This window comes from Peromyscus maniculatus, chromosome 20, assembly GCF_049852395.1.
Source record: "Peromyscus maniculatus bairdii isolate BWxNUB_F1_BW_parent chromosome 20, HU_Pman_BW_mat_3.1, whole genome shotgun sequence".
NCBI classification, from domain to species: Eukaryota; Metazoa; Chordata; class Mammalia; order Rodentia; family Cricetidae; genus Peromyscus; species Peromyscus maniculatus.
In genome coordinates, this window is record NC_134871.1 from 42,074,299 (window position 1) to 42,091,866 (window position 17,568).

The 17,568-nt window shown below is 44.4% G+C and overlaps 1 pseudogene; it reads right to left on the reverse strand.

Moving 5' to 3' along the window:
- Positions 1-9,940: 9,940 nt before the first annotated feature.
- Positions 9,941-12,056, reverse strand: LOC121826761 (WD repeat-containing protein 70 pseudogene; annotated as a pseudogene).
- Positions 12,057-17,568: the final 5,512 nt, after the last annotated feature.

A 17,568-nucleotide genomic window follows, 5' to 3' on the forward strand; every position in this document is an offset into this window, starting at 1 on the left:
CTTTCATTCTGTATGTCTTTTCCTGCTTCCTTAATGACTGGCTGGCCCCTGGCATCTCCCTGGCGCCTCCCTCTCTCACCTAGATTCCTCCTCCTACTTACTCTCTTTGCCTAGAAGTCCTGCCTGTACCTCCTGCCTAGCTATAGGCCATTTAGCTTTTTATTAGATCAATCAATGCCTTAGGCAGGCAAGATTAACAAATGCAACACATCTTTGCATAGTTAATCAAATATTCTGCAACCCAGAGAAATGGGAAACTAACTGGGTAGGAGGCAGGTAGGACTTCCTACATCAGAAGCCAAGAAAAAGTGCAGGTTGAGACACTCCATATCAAATTAACCAAAGTGTCCCTTATGAAGACAGAATTCATCCACCTTAGGTTTATAGCCATGGGACAGAGTGGGACCCTTATAAACCTGATTCAGATGAAGATATATTGGAACCTTAACTGAGAACTTGGAGCTCTTCCAATTCTCCCCCTACCAGCCGTTAGCATTCTGAGTTCCCTGTGCCCACATTAGATTCTTGTCCTATGTGGAGAGAGATCAGTTCAAACCAGAAAGTTCCTGGATAGAAGATAAATAAAACCATGTAACTGGAATTAGATCCAGAAATAACACAACTGAAGGCCACATGTACAGGGGTGACTTTGCTGGCTTTCAGCTCTGAATAAAAATTTACCATAAAAACTTCTAACTGGATCAATTTATACTAAAGGCAGAGCCTTTGCATACCAGAGAGAGAAGAGTACTAACATTTGAGGGTCCACTGTTGGCAATCCTTGGTGGGGTGGAGAAAGGATCACATGAACATAGGTCTTGACCTTCTCAGGGATGATGGAAACCGCCTCAGTTTGACACATGGATGTGTCACCTGTGCAGCTGAGACTGAACAGTCTGTGAGGTTGTGCAGAGGCCTACTATGAAATCTCTGATGCTGAAAATGCCTGCAAGTCTATGGAAAGTCAGACTTATATCATGGGAGTAAAAGTGGGAAGCAGAGCAACGCAGAAGCCTGGATAGGTGGGGGTTGTGGAGGGGAGGCGCTATCTTGAGCACTGAACAATATGAGCTCTGAGATCTAGGTCATGGGGAACTGCTGCCTTCTACTGTGAAGATGCAAATGACGGTACAGCAAGGACCTGCAGAATTGGCTTCTACCTTACAGGTGTCAGATGTCTGATCCCAGAAACCAGATGAGCTTCCTTAGTGCTGGTCATGCCTCTAGGGCCATGAAACCAAGGATGCTTGGTCATGAGAAGCAAGTGTCTTCCTGGACACGTAGAGTAGAGCAAATGGGGTCATGCAGCCTGTAACACAGGGGAATGACAGCTTCAAGAAGGCCTCCTGGGGATACGTTTTCCTGGTGTGTACCTCTAACACCAAGTTTAGGGGTGACTGCTGCATTGACCTTTGCTGACAAGATTGAGGATGCATGCAGCTTGGCCATAAAAGGAAACATTGGTTCCACAAAATTTGCTGGCAGCTCTGCTAGTCTGTGATGACTTCAGTACCTCTCCACCATGCTACCTGACACAAGCTACCTCTGCACGGGAGTTACTCTACCAGCTGTCTATGTTCTGTTTCCTGTTGTTTGGTCTGGGGGGGGGGAGGCTCTCTGGTCAGAGTGGAGAACAGCAACATCAGTGTATGCTGCTTTTGCCTCTGTCAGAGGTCATCATCCCCAGATGGCCATGTCCCATGAGACGATTGCTAGAATGCAAAACATTATATCTCAATATTCTAGAATGAACCTTTATTAAATGTCTCCTACCCTCGAAATCTACAATTCTGATGTCAAAAACCTATGTTGCTAACTTCTGGGTGAGCTTTCTCCCAAGAGTTTTTCCTCAGCTATCAGTTATTTGAGATCTTGTTTAAAATTGCTGAAGGGGACATGGAAGGGGAAGGCACCTAACGTTTTCCTCATGCATTTCCTAAGAGACATTGATAGTGAACGTCTGAGTAGTTCCACTCCAAATGACTTCCTAGGGCTGTGTTCCTCTGTTCTGAGCAAAATGGTCCTCTAGCACTATGGAGCCAATCCCATCTCCTTCACCTAGGTAGTCAGCCTCTAGTTTGCATAAGAGTATCCACTGAGAGGAAGTTATGATAGAAGGCAGAAGATCCACAGGAGGCTCTTCCAATGAGCCTCAGCTGCATCCACAAAGATAGAAACTAAGTAGGCTACACTTGAAATAGGCCATTATGGCTGAAAATACTATGCTTAATTTCCTCAAGGATCATAGAGTGCTCTAGTAATCTTTTGATCCTTTGGTTTCATATTGATGTGAAATGTTATACAACATATCATAAGTGTTGTCTAGAAGTCACAAGATTAATGTTCCCATGACCTATGGGTGTAAGAGTTAAAATTCTGACACTGTAGTAGTTCAGGCTTTCCCATAACAATGACCCCTATCACTCACACACATACACTATGTCTGACTGCCTTGCTTGAGTAGGTGACCAGAAAATGATGTGAATGTAGAAAGAGGGTGAAACCCTACATTCATGTATAGATGACCTAAAGAGTGAGGATTCGGGGAAAGACTGGGGCACAGCAGGCAATCTGTGCCCAGCCCTGACAACTTTATAATTCTGTATTTAAGCCTTTGTTTGGCCATGAACTGCTGACCATTGACCAAAAAGCACTAACTGTAAGCAAGTGTTTCTTGGATGCCAGAAACATCAAGAACCTGAGCATTTTCTAGTATGCAGTCATTCAAAGACTGATCTGTCTCCGTACTCTCTGTGATGGCTATTTTTGGTTGTCAGCTTGACTATATCTAGAATGGACTAAAACCCCAAAATGGCTATGAACACCTGTAAGGAATTTTTGTTTTATATAAACCACTTGAAGTGGGAAGATCCACTTCTAACCTAGTTCTTTGAAGTGGGAAGACACACCTTTTAAACCAGATCTTTTGAGGTGGGAAGACCAACCTCTAGTCTGGGCCACACTTTCTGCTGGAAGTCTATATAAAGGGCAAGGAAGAAGGAAGCCTCCCTCTTAGTATGCTTGCTCTTGCCCTCACTAGCAAGTCCATTCTTTACTGACGTTAGAGCCTACTTCTTTAGAATTCCAACAAATCCTGAAGGACCAGCTAAGACATTCAGCCTCATGGACTGAACAACTACTGGATCATTGGGTCTTCCATCCATAGGCAGCTACTGTTGGATTATCTGAACCACAGTCTTATAAGTCATTGTCATAGATTCCCTTTCCATGTATAGATTCTATAAAGTTGTACTCAAGAGAACCGTGACTTAATTCGACCCCAGAGGAGAACAGCAACTTGATTCTGACCTATTGCCAACAAACATCTGGCTCCTCCTGGAAAAGCTCTCCAGCCACTGCCCTTTGCATTTCCTTTGTCCTTTGACCCCTCTAAAATGTCATGCCAGAATGCAGCACAGCCTTTTCTCCTACTGCTAGGCATTCTTTTAAAAGTTTGAAAACCTTTTATTGATGCTTCTTAAATTTCACATCATACATTCTGATCTCACTTATCTCCCTGTCCCCTCACATCTGCCCTCTGCCCTTGCAACCTGCCCCTTACAAACCAAATCCAAATTGAAGAAAAAAATAAAAACAAAAAGAAAACAAATCTTGTCATGGAAGTTGTGGCCCATTGAGTCACAGTTTACTCTTTAGTCCATTATTTGCAAGTGTTCATTGGCTTGAGTCATTGGTCTGGCCTGAGGCCTCTGGTTTCTTCATCACCGATAATGGTCTCTCACTAGGGGTCCTCTTGGATATCCTGTTCTCCTGTGACATGGAGAATCCTGTTTTGGATCTATAGATTCAACCCCTTCACATGCTCCAACAGTTCATCGATTCAGTGGATATTGGGTGGGCCAACTGATAGCCCTGGTTCTGGGCGTGAATGGTAGCTGGGTGGGTCAGCCCACCTTTTCCTCATGGTTACTACCCAGGTCAGGTGAGCTCTCAAGTGCTGCCTGGGCTAGCTCACCCAATGCAGCCCTGAAGCAAGGAGCAGGACCAGTTCTGAGGACCTGAGAGCAGGAGATCTGGGTTCCCCACACATCACCAGGGCCAGCTCTGTTTTGCCCAGGCAAGGTGCAGGGTCCCCCTCCCAATTGCTGTAGGTGCACAGCTGTGGTGAGAGATAAGGTCATCTTCCCTGAGTATGGGGTGAACTCTCCCTGAGGGGGCAGGGCTGGCTCTCCTACTGTAGTATCCAGCAAGGGGCACAGTCAGCTATCCTAGGGCCAGTGAAGGGTGGGGCTGGGTCAGCACAGCATGGCTCCAATGAGCCCTTGTGCTAGCATGGGCCATGGACATCATCACAGACCCCAGCTGCAGCAGGACAATGTATCCAGACATGACCTTCGGTTAGCAGCTTAGGTCCAGATGTCACTATGGCCCACTGGTAACAAAGGTCACCCAGATCAGTATGGCCCCAGCAGCAGCAGCATGGTCCTCAGACACTGACGTGGTCTCGAGTGGCTGGCTAGACCCCAGTCATCTGCATGGCCCTCATTGGTAACAGGAGCCATGGACATCAATTCAGACCCTGGCTGGTGTAGGGCCACAGATCCAGACATGGCCCTCAGGAGCACAGCCCTGGCCTGGACAACACCATGGCCCTGAGTGACAATGCAAGCCACTCAGATCAGCCTGTCCCTGGTGGCTGCACAACCCGTTGACAACATCATGGCCACAGATTGTGGCCCAGACCCTGGTCATCTATGTGATCTTTGGTGGCAACATGGGCCACGGATATCAATACAGACCCTGGCTGTGGTAGGACCATGGATCCAGATGTGGTCTTAAGCAGCAGCCCAGGCACAGATGGTCCCAGGTGGTAGCCCAGACCCCCAGCATCAGTTTGGTCTTTGAAAGTATCAGGAGCTACAGACATGAACACAGACCCTTGATGCAGCAGGGCCATGGACTCAGACATGGCCCTTCACCATAGCCCTAGTCCGGACAATACCATGACCCCGGTTGACAACACTGGTCACCCAAATCGGCCTCTGCCAGGCATTCTTAAATATCATATACCAAAGGTAAAAATGACAAGTTTTATAGAACCACGTGTGATTCTCCTCATGGTCTAACCTTGAATTAACTACAAGCTGGGAGTAAATTATCAAATTAGTAAGTTAGACTCAGGACTGGGAGGACTGCACAAACCCAAACTTTGTATAGCACAGATTAAAATATTGGACTAATAGCATCCAATCTAAACCAAAGAACACTATAGGATCCTGTCTCTATATATGAACCCCAAATCTTTTAAAACACCTATCAAGCTAGTGATAGGTTTAATCTAGTTTCCCCACTGTGAGATTGACATCTAATAAAGCTTCTGGGATAACTGGTATATTGTGCTGTTCTAGGACCCGGATCCCCACTTCGAGTGTCATATCTGTCCCTGTGAAAGGATGGTCTTAGTTCTATGATCTCTTCATACAAATTTGTTTATACCGAGTGGGGGATTAGATATGCTCTGTAATTACTTAATTGTCAGAATATTCCAGAATCCAAATCTCTCATACTTCCTGCCCTCCATTGTTCCATTTTGATAGTGGATTTTGTTCTGTGTCCCCGGCCTGGGATGGATAAACCCTGCATGTGGCACTGTTAGTTTATTTGATAAACCATCAGTTACCTGAGAGTGTTTTAGAAGTAGAAATGTGTACCAATCTCCAAACGATATTTTGGGTGAGGCTTAAAAATCTGTCATGCTTTGGGAAAGGCAGGTGGTTTCCAAGGGCTGAGCATGTCTGCTATGGGTGAAACTGAGGCTAGGTACCCCAGAGATCACAGCTGCTCGCATTGTTCCATATGGATTATTCTCTGGAAACAACTATTTGAGCCACTTACCTTAGTGTCCTGTGTTCTTAGTGACAGCTGTCTGATGCATCAGAAATCCATGGAGCCACAGTTCTATTGCCTGCTGTGAAACCATTGAGCCCTGTGAGGGGCAAATCGGGACAAGCATGTTAAGATTTGGAAATTGCCTTTCACGAGGAGGTATTCCAGCAGAGCACCATAGTCTTCCCACAATGACTCAAGCAGCTGAGGCATTCTAGACTGGGGTCTGTTACATATGGCATCAGAAGAGAGCCTCAAAATGGGAGGCTTTGGTTGGAATAGATGAGTCTGTAGCAGGAATCTTAAAAGTTCTTATTAATAAAATCAAACCTGAGGCGAGTTATTGGGGTCCATGCTGGTAAATCAGAGAGACAGAACGAGCCACAGCTATCTCACCTTGCCATTTCCTCAGCTGGTCCTGTTTCCCCAGACTGGAAGCTTCTGTGTCCTCATCCCAATGAATCTCAGCTGAACTGCTGCTCAAAAGCCTGAATGCTTAACCAGCCAAAATCTTAACCAGCCAAATGCCTCTAGTTTCTGGCCCTCACGCCTTATATATCTTTCTACTTTCTACCACCACTCCCTGGGATTAAAGGCTGGCTTTCTGGGATTAAAGGCGTGTCACCATGCTTGGCTATTTCCAATGTGGCCTTGAACTCACAGAGATCCAGAGGGATTTCTATCTCTGGAATGCTAGGATTAAAGGTGTGAGTGCCACCATTTTCTAGCCTTTGTATCTAGTGGCTGTCTGTTCTCTGACCCCAGATAAATTTATTAAGGTACACAATATTTTGGTGAACACAATACCACCACATCTCTTTTTGTCTAAAATTAAAAAAGCTTATAACTAATACAAGAAAAACTATCTAATAAGCATATACAATATATACAGCCAAAAGTTACATTAATGATATCTATTCCATTAACATTTGACAGATTCAGATAAAAACTCCATTATATATATTAACAATATCCAGTCCAGTAACATCTGATAAACTCAGACCAATAAATTTTCATTACTTATCTTATTTAAAACAAGTAGTTCCTTTTTAAAAGTAGATTCCATAATCTCCCTTTTTATCTTATCATGAGTCCAAGTTCTTTTTGTCTTGGGGCTGCATACCTTGACTGACTTGCCATGGTTTAATATGCTTTAACTTTCAATGACAAAATCACTTCCACATCAGTCACCATTGGTGAGGTCACATTAAACTCAACCTGTGAGATCCTGACTTGGAAGTCTTCACAGAAATCCTACATCGATATTTAAGGCCATATAGACTTGATTGCTGTCAAGGTCTTTAAGTGCCTGATAATGTCCTTTATATATAATGGATTTAGTAGTATCACAAAAATGATCCTCTAGGCCTCATGTGATGCTATATATCTACTCACTTAGAACATCAGTAGTAGGTTGCACACTTGAGTAGACATAATCACTGTCATAAGGAAATAAGGTTGACTAGCTTTCCCAAATATTCTGTGATTTTTTTGGTTTTTCGAGACAGGGTTTCTCTATGTAGCTTTGTGCCTTTTCCTGGAACTCACTTGGTAGTCCAGGCTGGCCTTGAACTCAGAGATCCGCCTACCTCTGCCTCCCGAGTGCTGGGATTAAAGGTGTGCGCCACCACCGCCCGGCTTGTGATTTTTTTTTTTTTTAAACTGGTAATCCATGCTTCACATAGAGGTCAAAGAGAAAGATGAATTTATGAAATAGCTGCTAGGTTTCCCTTGCCCTCCTTAGAACCATGGGGTAGAAAATGGAGCTCAATGTGAGAAATGGCTCCATGTCTGTCATAGGAACTTCTTTCTGGGAGCGTTTGCCTGGGCCTTCCAGCATGAGCCTCTGACAGTCTGTGTTTCTTCATGGCATGATCTGCTGAGCAGTACAATAACACTGATGTAGTGTACCCAAAGACTGCCCTCGGCAGATGTCCCACCAGATATTCCATGGATTAAGTAACTATCCTCAGGTGTTTACAGGGTGTGGAGACCCAGGAACAGATGAAAAGTTGGTTTTCAAGTATACTATTTACTGGTAAATGAGAGCACAGTTCTAGGTGCTTTCCTGTGGATCCACACAGTTACTATCTCTTCCTTCCTTATGTCAGGTGTCACACCTATTGTGGCAAAGTCTGGCAAGGAAATTCACATCTAAGTTCAGGCTCCTACTGTACCGGTGTCAATGATGGCAGCTCTGAGAGGGAGCTAGTTACAGCCTTTGAGGGTCATACTCACAGGTGGCTCATGTATACCACAAGAGGCCCACCAAAGAGTATCTATGCATATTTGTAGGACATGCTCAGGTTAGAGTGTTGTGCACTCTATCTCCTCTTGTAGCATCCTCTAAGGACATGGCTATTGTATCTCCATTGCTTGTGTCCCCGCTCTGCCTCATTTCTTGTGAGGATATCCTAAGTTAGAGCCACATCCATCCGTCAGGGTTCTCTGGAGGACCAAAACCAGTCAAGTTAAATGAAAGTGTGCATGTGAATTTACTAAGCTTCCTTATAGTAAAATAACGTCTGAATCATACCTGAGAGGGTGAGAATCCTGTAGTTGCTTGGTCCTTGTGGGAAGGAACCTGAGCATTGGGAGTAGCCCCACAGAGCAGACCATCCAGTCACTGCACAGTCCACAAGGCTGGGTGCCTCAGTAGTCCCAATGAGATCCCAGAAATCTGAAAGTTCTTTGAGAGCCACTGGTTTAGTCCACAATACAAGCATGGAAGTTCTGGTTCTGCTATCTGTTTAAGGCAGCAGAAGCAGCAACAGCAAGAGCATCACAAATCCTCTTGATGGAAAGAAAAGGCCAAACAAGAAAAGGCTAAGAAATCTTCCTTCTGCAACACCATTTGTATCTGGAGTGCTTACTACCAGAAGGTGCTGCCCACAATCCGGGTGGGTCTTCTGGCCTCAACTAAGAAAATCGGACTGTCATTCAGTTGACACTCCCTACTATAATTCTAATTTTGTGGCAAGTTAATGTTAAAACCAACCACAGTGACATAACACCCTTGATTTTAGCAGGTTTTTGGGATAACTTTGCTCCAAGGAACTCTTACACTTGTGTGGAAAGCAGTGTTCACAGCCTTTGTAATCCCTAGATATGTTTTGCTTATGTTGAACATTGGAGAAAGATCTCTGATCAGTACAGGCAAGCTTCCTGACAAATGATCATCCAGACTGGTCAGTGAGATGAAAACTAAGAGTCATACCTTCCTCATCAGTCTGCGGCCAGTATGAAATAGCTGTTATGAAACACCTGTCCCCAGATGTTTCTGCTCCAGTTAGCTTGAGTGTGGTACAGGGAGCCCACTATCATCTTGTATCATCCACTAAGGCCATGGATTCTGTATCTGCATTGTTCATGTACCCGAAGGCTAAAGGAGAGATATCATGGTATGTCTGAGATACCTGTTTATCCTAGAAACCTTGACAGAAGTGACATGAGCCTGCCACAGTTGAGATGTTCTTTATAATGACATTGTTTACACTAAATTGAGCTGAAGTTCCATTAAAATGCTGAGTCTCGGTCTCTTTGAAATTTTCTCACTGCTCAATGGGTGTTTGGGGAGATTGAAGAACCATAGAAAAATGGGAAGGGGAGAAGTAAAAATCTCTAGACTGACACAAGTTCCCTCAAAAATGGGAATGGGACCATAGAAATTACTAGAAAGTCGTTCCTGGTTGTATAGACAACCTCAATAGTGTTTTTTGGATACTATTACCTTTATTGATCAACTTTCAGATACACTGGCCCCTCTATCCCTATTCTATTTACCCAGCTCGTTAAACTTTATGTATTCATTACCAAGATGTCCATGTGGTTGCTTTGAAGTCCATTTCTATTGTATCATAACTGATTCTAATTGGGCAATGGTGTTCTTTCTGAATCCTTTCTGGTAACTGTGATGTGAGTCTACTGAATTATCAGAGGCCACCTCTGACCTACTGAAAGCTTTTTGGAGGGAGAGAGGAATGAGGAAGTATCAAATAGGAATATAGATGGAGATAAAGACATAGCTTCAGGAGTACTCTGGGTCAAAACCCAGTCGCCTGGATTTTATTTCTTTTTTTTTTTTTTTTTTTTTTGAAAAAATGTATTTTTTATTTCATAAGCACTGGGGGGCGGGGCGGGACACTGCACCCTATCCTCTTGCACCATGCAAACAGCTCTTAAACGAGATTCTTCAAATTTTTCGTTTTTTCCATTCTGGTTCATTCTTTGATTCTTCATCATCAGATTCCACTTGGGCAAACATGGTTTTAGGCTGAGTTTTGGAATACACCGGCGAAACCCAATATGGGTTATCTTCGGCTGCTTTGGCATGACGCAAAATGGCTTCTCGAGGGTTACTGTCATCAGTCTTGTCCAAAGCAATGTTTTTCACAATGTAGGACGACAGGGTGCCCCCATGGGTTCCAACTCGGCCACCACGACCTGGGCCTGCTACAGGAGGTTCTGGCTTGTGTGACTTCAGGGGGTCCAGTCTGTCCTTCTCCAGCTGTTTCCTCGTACTTCGTTGGCGGGGCTCACGGAACATGGGCAAGGCGTGAGGCGTGATGATGTAGTCCTGGGTGAGTGTCTCAGCTTGTTTGGCCTTCCGCTGGGTTTTAACCACACATAATTTTGCTCCCCTCTGGCTTTTGTTGGGGTCGTAATACACTTTTGCCAATCCATTTCCAGTTCCAACCATGATCTGGTTCAGCTTTGGATGCCACAGGCAGCGGACAACACTCGCATCTGTGATGTCAATTTCATACACCCTTTGGAAAGTCCTGCGCTCAAAGAAGACAAGTTTGCCATTGCCACATCCCCTTTGCACAGAGGTACCAGTGACTATGAGTTTATCATCAGGACTGAAACAGCAGTCGGTCATTGGGAACAAGGTGGGAAGGTCTGAGGCTGAAAATAATGGCTTATTAAATTGTCGGACGTCCCATAATTTTAATGTATCATCACCTCCACGAGAGGCAAGGACATTACCATCATAGGAAAAAGCCACACAAGAAGTATCTGTACCAGGGTCATGGGCCTGTTTATAGTGGAATTTGGGATGAACTGTCAGGTTCCGGTCCCAGATCTGTATGCTTCCGTTCTGACAGGCAGCTGCAACAAGGTTCCCATCTCTACTGTACGTACACGTCGTGGGAATGACCTTTTTACCCTGCATTGTCCGAGGTTTAAAAACACTTTTCTGCTTCTTTGGATTTTCAACTTCCCAGAGCCTTACAGTCGCATCATTTGAGCAAGTCATGAATTCTCCTTTTATTTTGGGATGCCACGAGCCAGTATGAAGCATTGCTGTATGACCCTTGGTGTTGGCCATGTCTACAATATACTGGTCTCCTTTTATACATTCCATTACTTCAAAACCATCTCTGTCAATCACCTTGGCCTGTGAGCTTCCAGATACAACAAGAATCATGTCTCCTGTGTTACTGTATTGTAGTGACTTGAGCTGATGGCACTCACAAGGCTGAAGGGATCGAAAAGCCTTGAAAGAAGCATCCATTCCAGCAAAATCCCAAAATTTAACATCGTAGTCATATCCTCCAGTGACCAAGCGGGCACCTGAGGGATCCAAACCCAAAGCAGAAACCGTTTTAGTGCCATGCTTCAGTGTTATCTCGTGAGAATCAGGAATCCTTTGGACAGGGTTTTCCTCTTCTCCTTCATCCTCTAGTTCATCATCATCATCATCATCATCATCATCTTCTCCTTCTTCCCCGAGAGGTGGAGGTAAAGGGCCCAGGGTATCTTCATCCACAGTGTTGACTGGTTCTCCTACCGTTTTAGGGGGTAAAGGAGGGCCAATTAACTCATCATCATCATCAGAAGAAGAAGAGTCAGAACTGTCTTCACTGCCACTGCTGCTTGTGTCCCTGGGCGATGGTTTTGAGTGCTCTCTGACTGCACTTGAGCCCGACGGTCTTGGTTCAACATCTTCAATTTGTCTTCTTAATTCTTTCTCTCTGTTCATTTCTTCCTCTTTCTCTCTTGCTTCCAGTGTTTTCCGGCTTCTTTCCACAGCTGTCCTTCGAGTTTGCTCAAACATGGCCTCCAAGTCAAATGTGCGAGCTTTCTTCCCGAACCCTGTGAAGCCCATGGTGACCGCCAGCTGAGGGTCGGGTCCCGCCGCGTCTGCGCCCGGCGCTTCGCCGGGGCCCGAGTGTTCCATGGCTGACCGAGCCCCACAGCCTCGGCAAGAATGGATTTTATTTCTAATGGGTTTTTTATACATCAGCAAGGGAAGAGGGACAAATGACCCTGTAGATGTAACCAACCTTCTTATTAAATAAGAAACACAGAAACAATGTAAAAGAGAAAGCCGAGAGGTCAGAGCTCAGAGCTAAAATCTCACCCTTCCTCCTGCTGTCCCAGCTTCGCGAAAAGAGACCTACTTCCTGTCGGTTCGTTTTTTTTATAGTATGTTCTGCCTTCTCATTGGTTGTAAACCCAAACACATGACTGCCTCGTCACTGTCTGAATGTACAGCCCCCTAGGTCTTAAAGGCATATGTCTCCAATGCTGACTGTATCCCTGAACACACAGAGATCTTATGGGATTAAAGGCGTGTGCCACCACCGCCACACTCTTGCTATGGCTCTAATAGCTCTGACCCTGAACACACAGATATCTATGGGATTAAAGGCGTGTGCCACCACCGCCACACTCTTACTATGGCTCTAATAGCTCTGACCCCCAGACAACTTTATTAACATACAAACAAAATAATAATTCAGTACAATTAGATTACCACCACATGACCCTCTCCCTTTGAAGGTCAAGGTATAAAGGATCAACAATTATAGATCCTTCAAAACACTTGGTAACCACACCTTTGGCCAAATCATCCTATTATGCAGCCCTGCTGGGCAAAGCAAGGTCAAACTTTCTGACCTTGAGTAAGGCTTTACTAGTGAGCCTCTGTGGGCCCCCACACTGAATAACTCTAATCTTTTACTTAACCTGAAATGCTTCTAACTCTTAATGAGTACACTGACTATGAAGGGTTGAGCTTCAAGGAGTACCTTGTATTAGAGTCAAACTGTTAACTCACTGGACACTGGAGCGCCTGTGAAAGCACTGCTTTGAGCACACTGGTCCTGTGGAACACAATACAGAGCACACTACTCTGGACCCACAAGTTACATGACCGCTTTCCACCCAGTTTGCACAGAGTCGGAGCATTTCCTCACTATTGTGAGAGACGTGGGGTGGGAGCTAGGCTCTTCTACAGCCTATAGAAGAGCAGACAGCTCTCAGTAGTTCAGGAGCATGAAACAAGGCTCTTACCATGAGCCTCTGCTTTTGCTGTATCAAAGTTAGAAACTGTTGCAGAACGACTGGCTGGTTTGACTACCCTAGAAAGATTGCTCCATACTTGGCATGTGAACCCTTCATTTCAACAATGAACACACATGATCTAGATTGGGTTGTTTGGGGAGGTGGCAGGGCATTTGTAATACGTAATGATGGAAGGCAACATAAAGGACACAGTATAGTGTTTGTAAGCATGCATCCATCTGTCACTCAAGAGTTTATGTATTTCTGTAGAAGGGAGCAGATAGGAACAAGGGGTACCAACCCAGTAGCCATGCTTTGTGAAGAGTAAACTAGTGATGACTAATCACTCTTAGCACTGTGAATGTGAATGAGTGTCTTCTGCAGTTGAGTAGATGGCCAGATGCCTAATGCTGACCTAAGAATGGGGAGAGGGTGAGGTACTTTGCTGTAGCTGGCCTGGCTGCAGTAAGAGAGCTTAGGACAAAGCTGAGGACAGAACGATGTCACCATATGCCTAATGCTGAAGCTTTGCCTTTCTGTCTCAGCCTTTGATGGGCCACGGACTTCTATGAAGCATTTACCAAGAAAGTGCTGACAGCTGTAAGCAGGTATTTCCTAGTGCCCAGAAGACCCAGCCATTCTCTAGTTGCACTGATTCAAAGTTGTACAATCTGTCCCTAGAATTTTAGGGGAGGGGATAGCATCCTGACATTGACGAGCACCACCCAGTTAACACAGCTGGTATACCCAGATGTACTTCAGCAAGTGTCATCTGCACACCCTTCCTACTCATGAACCTACTAAAAGGCCACATCAGACCATAGCTCAGCCCATTCCTCGACTGTCAGCCCTTCTTAAGCTCTCCACTTCTACCTGGGCCAGAAGATATTTGAAAAAACGCGTCTTCTGGAGTATTCTAAGTTCAAAGTGGCAACCACAGGATAAATGCAATTAAAAATGCAAATCAGCAGGATCTTTGATTCAGGACTGCAAGAGGCAGGTACCAAAGGCAAGAGCTAGAAATTCTGCTGCAAAATATACCACAGGGCTGAAAGAGTAAAACTTAACTGCATCCAATCAAGACCCAAGGCTGCTGCCATATAGAATCCACAAAGCCATAGGAGCCTCCTCACTGGCAAATGACAATGGAAATTTCTGACTTGGCCTCCTGTCTCTTTGTAAGGTAACCTTGAATAATAAAGCTAAAGCTGGTGCTGTGTGCACATCCTTGAAGCTGAATGGTAGCCATGGAGCCTATTGGCAAGTGTGTCCCAGATGAAGGGGTTGATGACTGAGTTCTTCTGGCCCCTGGCCCAGGCAGAGGAACAGCATCACCAGATCACAGTGGATAGTGCCTGGACTTGAGCAAGTTGAGATGACCACTAAAGATAATAGTGGAACATAATGGCATCTGCACCAAGGCCAAATTGGGGCTTAAATCCAGTATTCTGAGAACCATGACACTGTAGCTCTTAGATATGAACTCTCAGAAAGCACTACTATCCCTGACATCCCTTAGGCCTGTAGAAGGGCAGAAATGTAGGCTCTGGAATCTAACTCCCTTTGAAGTACAGACTTGAGAACATGTTCAGGTGTTGTGGAGTATCAGTTTAAGACGTGTTACATTCATTTATGCTGTGGGATATTGTGGTATTGTGTTCCCCAAAATATTGTGTACTCTAATTTATCTGGGGTCAGACTAGAAAAGCCACTAGATACTTAGGATAGGCAGTGGTAGTACACGTCTTTAATCCTAGCATTCCAGAGGCAGAAATCTATCTGTTCAAGGATACAGCCAAGCATAGTAACTCACACCTTTAATACCAGAAAGTGAGCCTTTAATCCCAGTGAATGGTGGTAGAAGGCAGAAAGATATATAAGGCGTGAAGACCAGAAACTAGAGGCATTTGACTAGTTAAGCATTAAGGCTTCTAGCAGCAGTTCAGCTGAGGTTCATTTAGATGAGGACTCAGAGGCTTCCAGACTGAGGAAACAAGATCAGCTGAGAAGTTGGCCAGGTGAGGTTAGCTGTGGCTTGTTCTCTCTCTGACCTTCCATCATTCACCCCAATACCTGCCTCAGGTTTGATTTTTTTTTTAATAAGACCTTCTTAGATTCCTGCTACATGATATTTGTTTAATGATGCAAAGATATGTTGCATTCTTTTATGTTGCATTTAACTCTATAAAGCCGTGTTACTTTGCCTGCCTAAAACACCTAATTGGTCTAATAAAGAGCTCAACAGCCAGTAGCTAGGCAGGAGAGAAAGAAAGGTGGGGCTGGTGGGCAGAGAGAAGAAATAGGAGAAATGTAGGGAAATGGTCAAGAGGAGAGAGGAATGAAAAAAGAGGATGCCAGGAGCCAGCCACACAGTAAGAAGGAAAGAGAGGTAGAATAGAACAGAGAAAGGTAAAAAGTCCAGAGGCAAAAGGTAGATGGGATAACTTAAGAAAAGCTGTCTAGAAACAAACTAAGCCTGAGCATTCATAAGTAAGAATAAGTCTCCCTCAAGAGTTTTAAAAAATTCAACTACGTTCAGGAGGGTGAAGAATTTAGCCTTAATTATTGGGGCTTGCAGAAGAGATGAGCCATGCCCTGATCCCTAAAGAGAAGCTGGGGGAAATTCTGGAGTGACCTTTTTAAGCCACCGAGAACTGAATGCACTTTTTTTAAAAGAAAGTGTAAAGGGTAGAGGGCATGACTGGATAAACTGAGCTAGAGGTGTTGGGTATAGTAATAACCCTGTTGGTCTAGAACAGGGCGTGATCCCTGGAGTGCGGATCCCCACATCAACATAGCTGTTAGGTGAGACCCCCTCAGCCTTCTCTGCCATATACCATAGGTATGGAAACTGAGCATATTTTTCTGGCTGAGGCTATAGGACCAGGTGAAGAATTTGAATCCTGGGTGTTTCCTCTCGGAAGACATGACAGGTGTCAGGTGCTGAGAAAGTGATGCTCAAAGCCCAGCCTTGGATATTGGAATCATTAATATAAATAATCCTTTCATCACAATTATGGAATGCCTTAAGGCTCCTCAAATAATATTTGAGGTCATTGATAATCACGGGACATTGCAGGTAATTTTCCAATTATCAGAAAGGATGGAAAAGTTGTCTGCTTAAGTTCTGAAGGCTAATGTCTGTGACAAACCAGTACAGAAAACAGCAACTGACATGAGGAGTTAATGGAATCACAAATCGGCGCTGGTATTGTCCACAGGACAGCTCTCAGCTTGGACTGTCAAGAGTGGCCCAGCCTCACCTTTGCTGTGGTTATTGGCGCTAATAAAGGCTGAAGGAGCAATCTAGAGGAGTAGGAGGAAGTAGCCCTTCTCAAGGCAGGCTTTAGAAGGGCACTTACATGACTCAGGATGTCGTTCTGAGCAGAGAATGATGGTAGAACTCCTAAAGTGAGCCGCATCAACCAAGTCCCTACCCTATGCTACAAAGTCGTGCCTATCCAATGACTCCAAACTGTGCCCTGACTATTGAAGTTGCCCTTCTGCATTGATTACTTTAGATCCAAAGGTCTGTCACATACAATGGACTGTCCCTGCACATGCGCATTGTTTCAGGAGAATGGGCAAGGTTCAGATGCCTATAGATGCACCTAGAACTCACAAGTCAGCTTGTTTGGTCCAAGTACAAGCATAACAAATATATACACGTCATGAGTAGTTCTCAGATACTGCCCACACTTAGGATAAATATCCCGAGCTAAGGGTGTGCCACAACTAGGTTTCTTATTGCTGTATAAAGGTCATGCCCAAAAGCAACTTGGAGGGGGAAAAGATTTATTTCCGCTTACAGCACCAGCCCATCATTGGGGGAACCTTGGAGGCAGGAACTGATACAGAGGCCATGGAAAAATGCTATTTACTGGATTGCTCACCTATTTTTCAGCCTACTTTCTTATATACCTGCTCAGAGGGTCCTCCCACATCAATAATTTAGAAAATGCCCCCTCCCTGCTGCCCACATACTTGCCTACTGACCAGTCCTAATGGAGGCAGTTCCTCAAATGAGATTCTCTTCTCAGATGTTTGTGTCAATTTGACAAAAACAAACCAGCACAATTGACCCTTTGTCATGTTTATGTCAAATTGACACTAGTAAACCAATAACCCTTTATTTCAAAATGTTCATGTTAATACCACAATATAAAACATTCCCCAATCTTACAAATATATATGTATACATATATGTATATTTACCCTATATTGCATATATATTATTGCTTCCAGTTTGGTGTTTTTATGGGATCCCTGAGCATGCAAACAAGTGGGTCTCTGTTGTGCCTTTTCCTTCTGTTTGTTTTGTCTCGTTCTGATGTTTCTGTTTTATGTTATCCCTTAGAAGCCTGTTTGTTTTCTAATGAGACAGAGGAGGCAAAATCTGGGTGGAAGGGGAGGGAGAGGAAATTATAA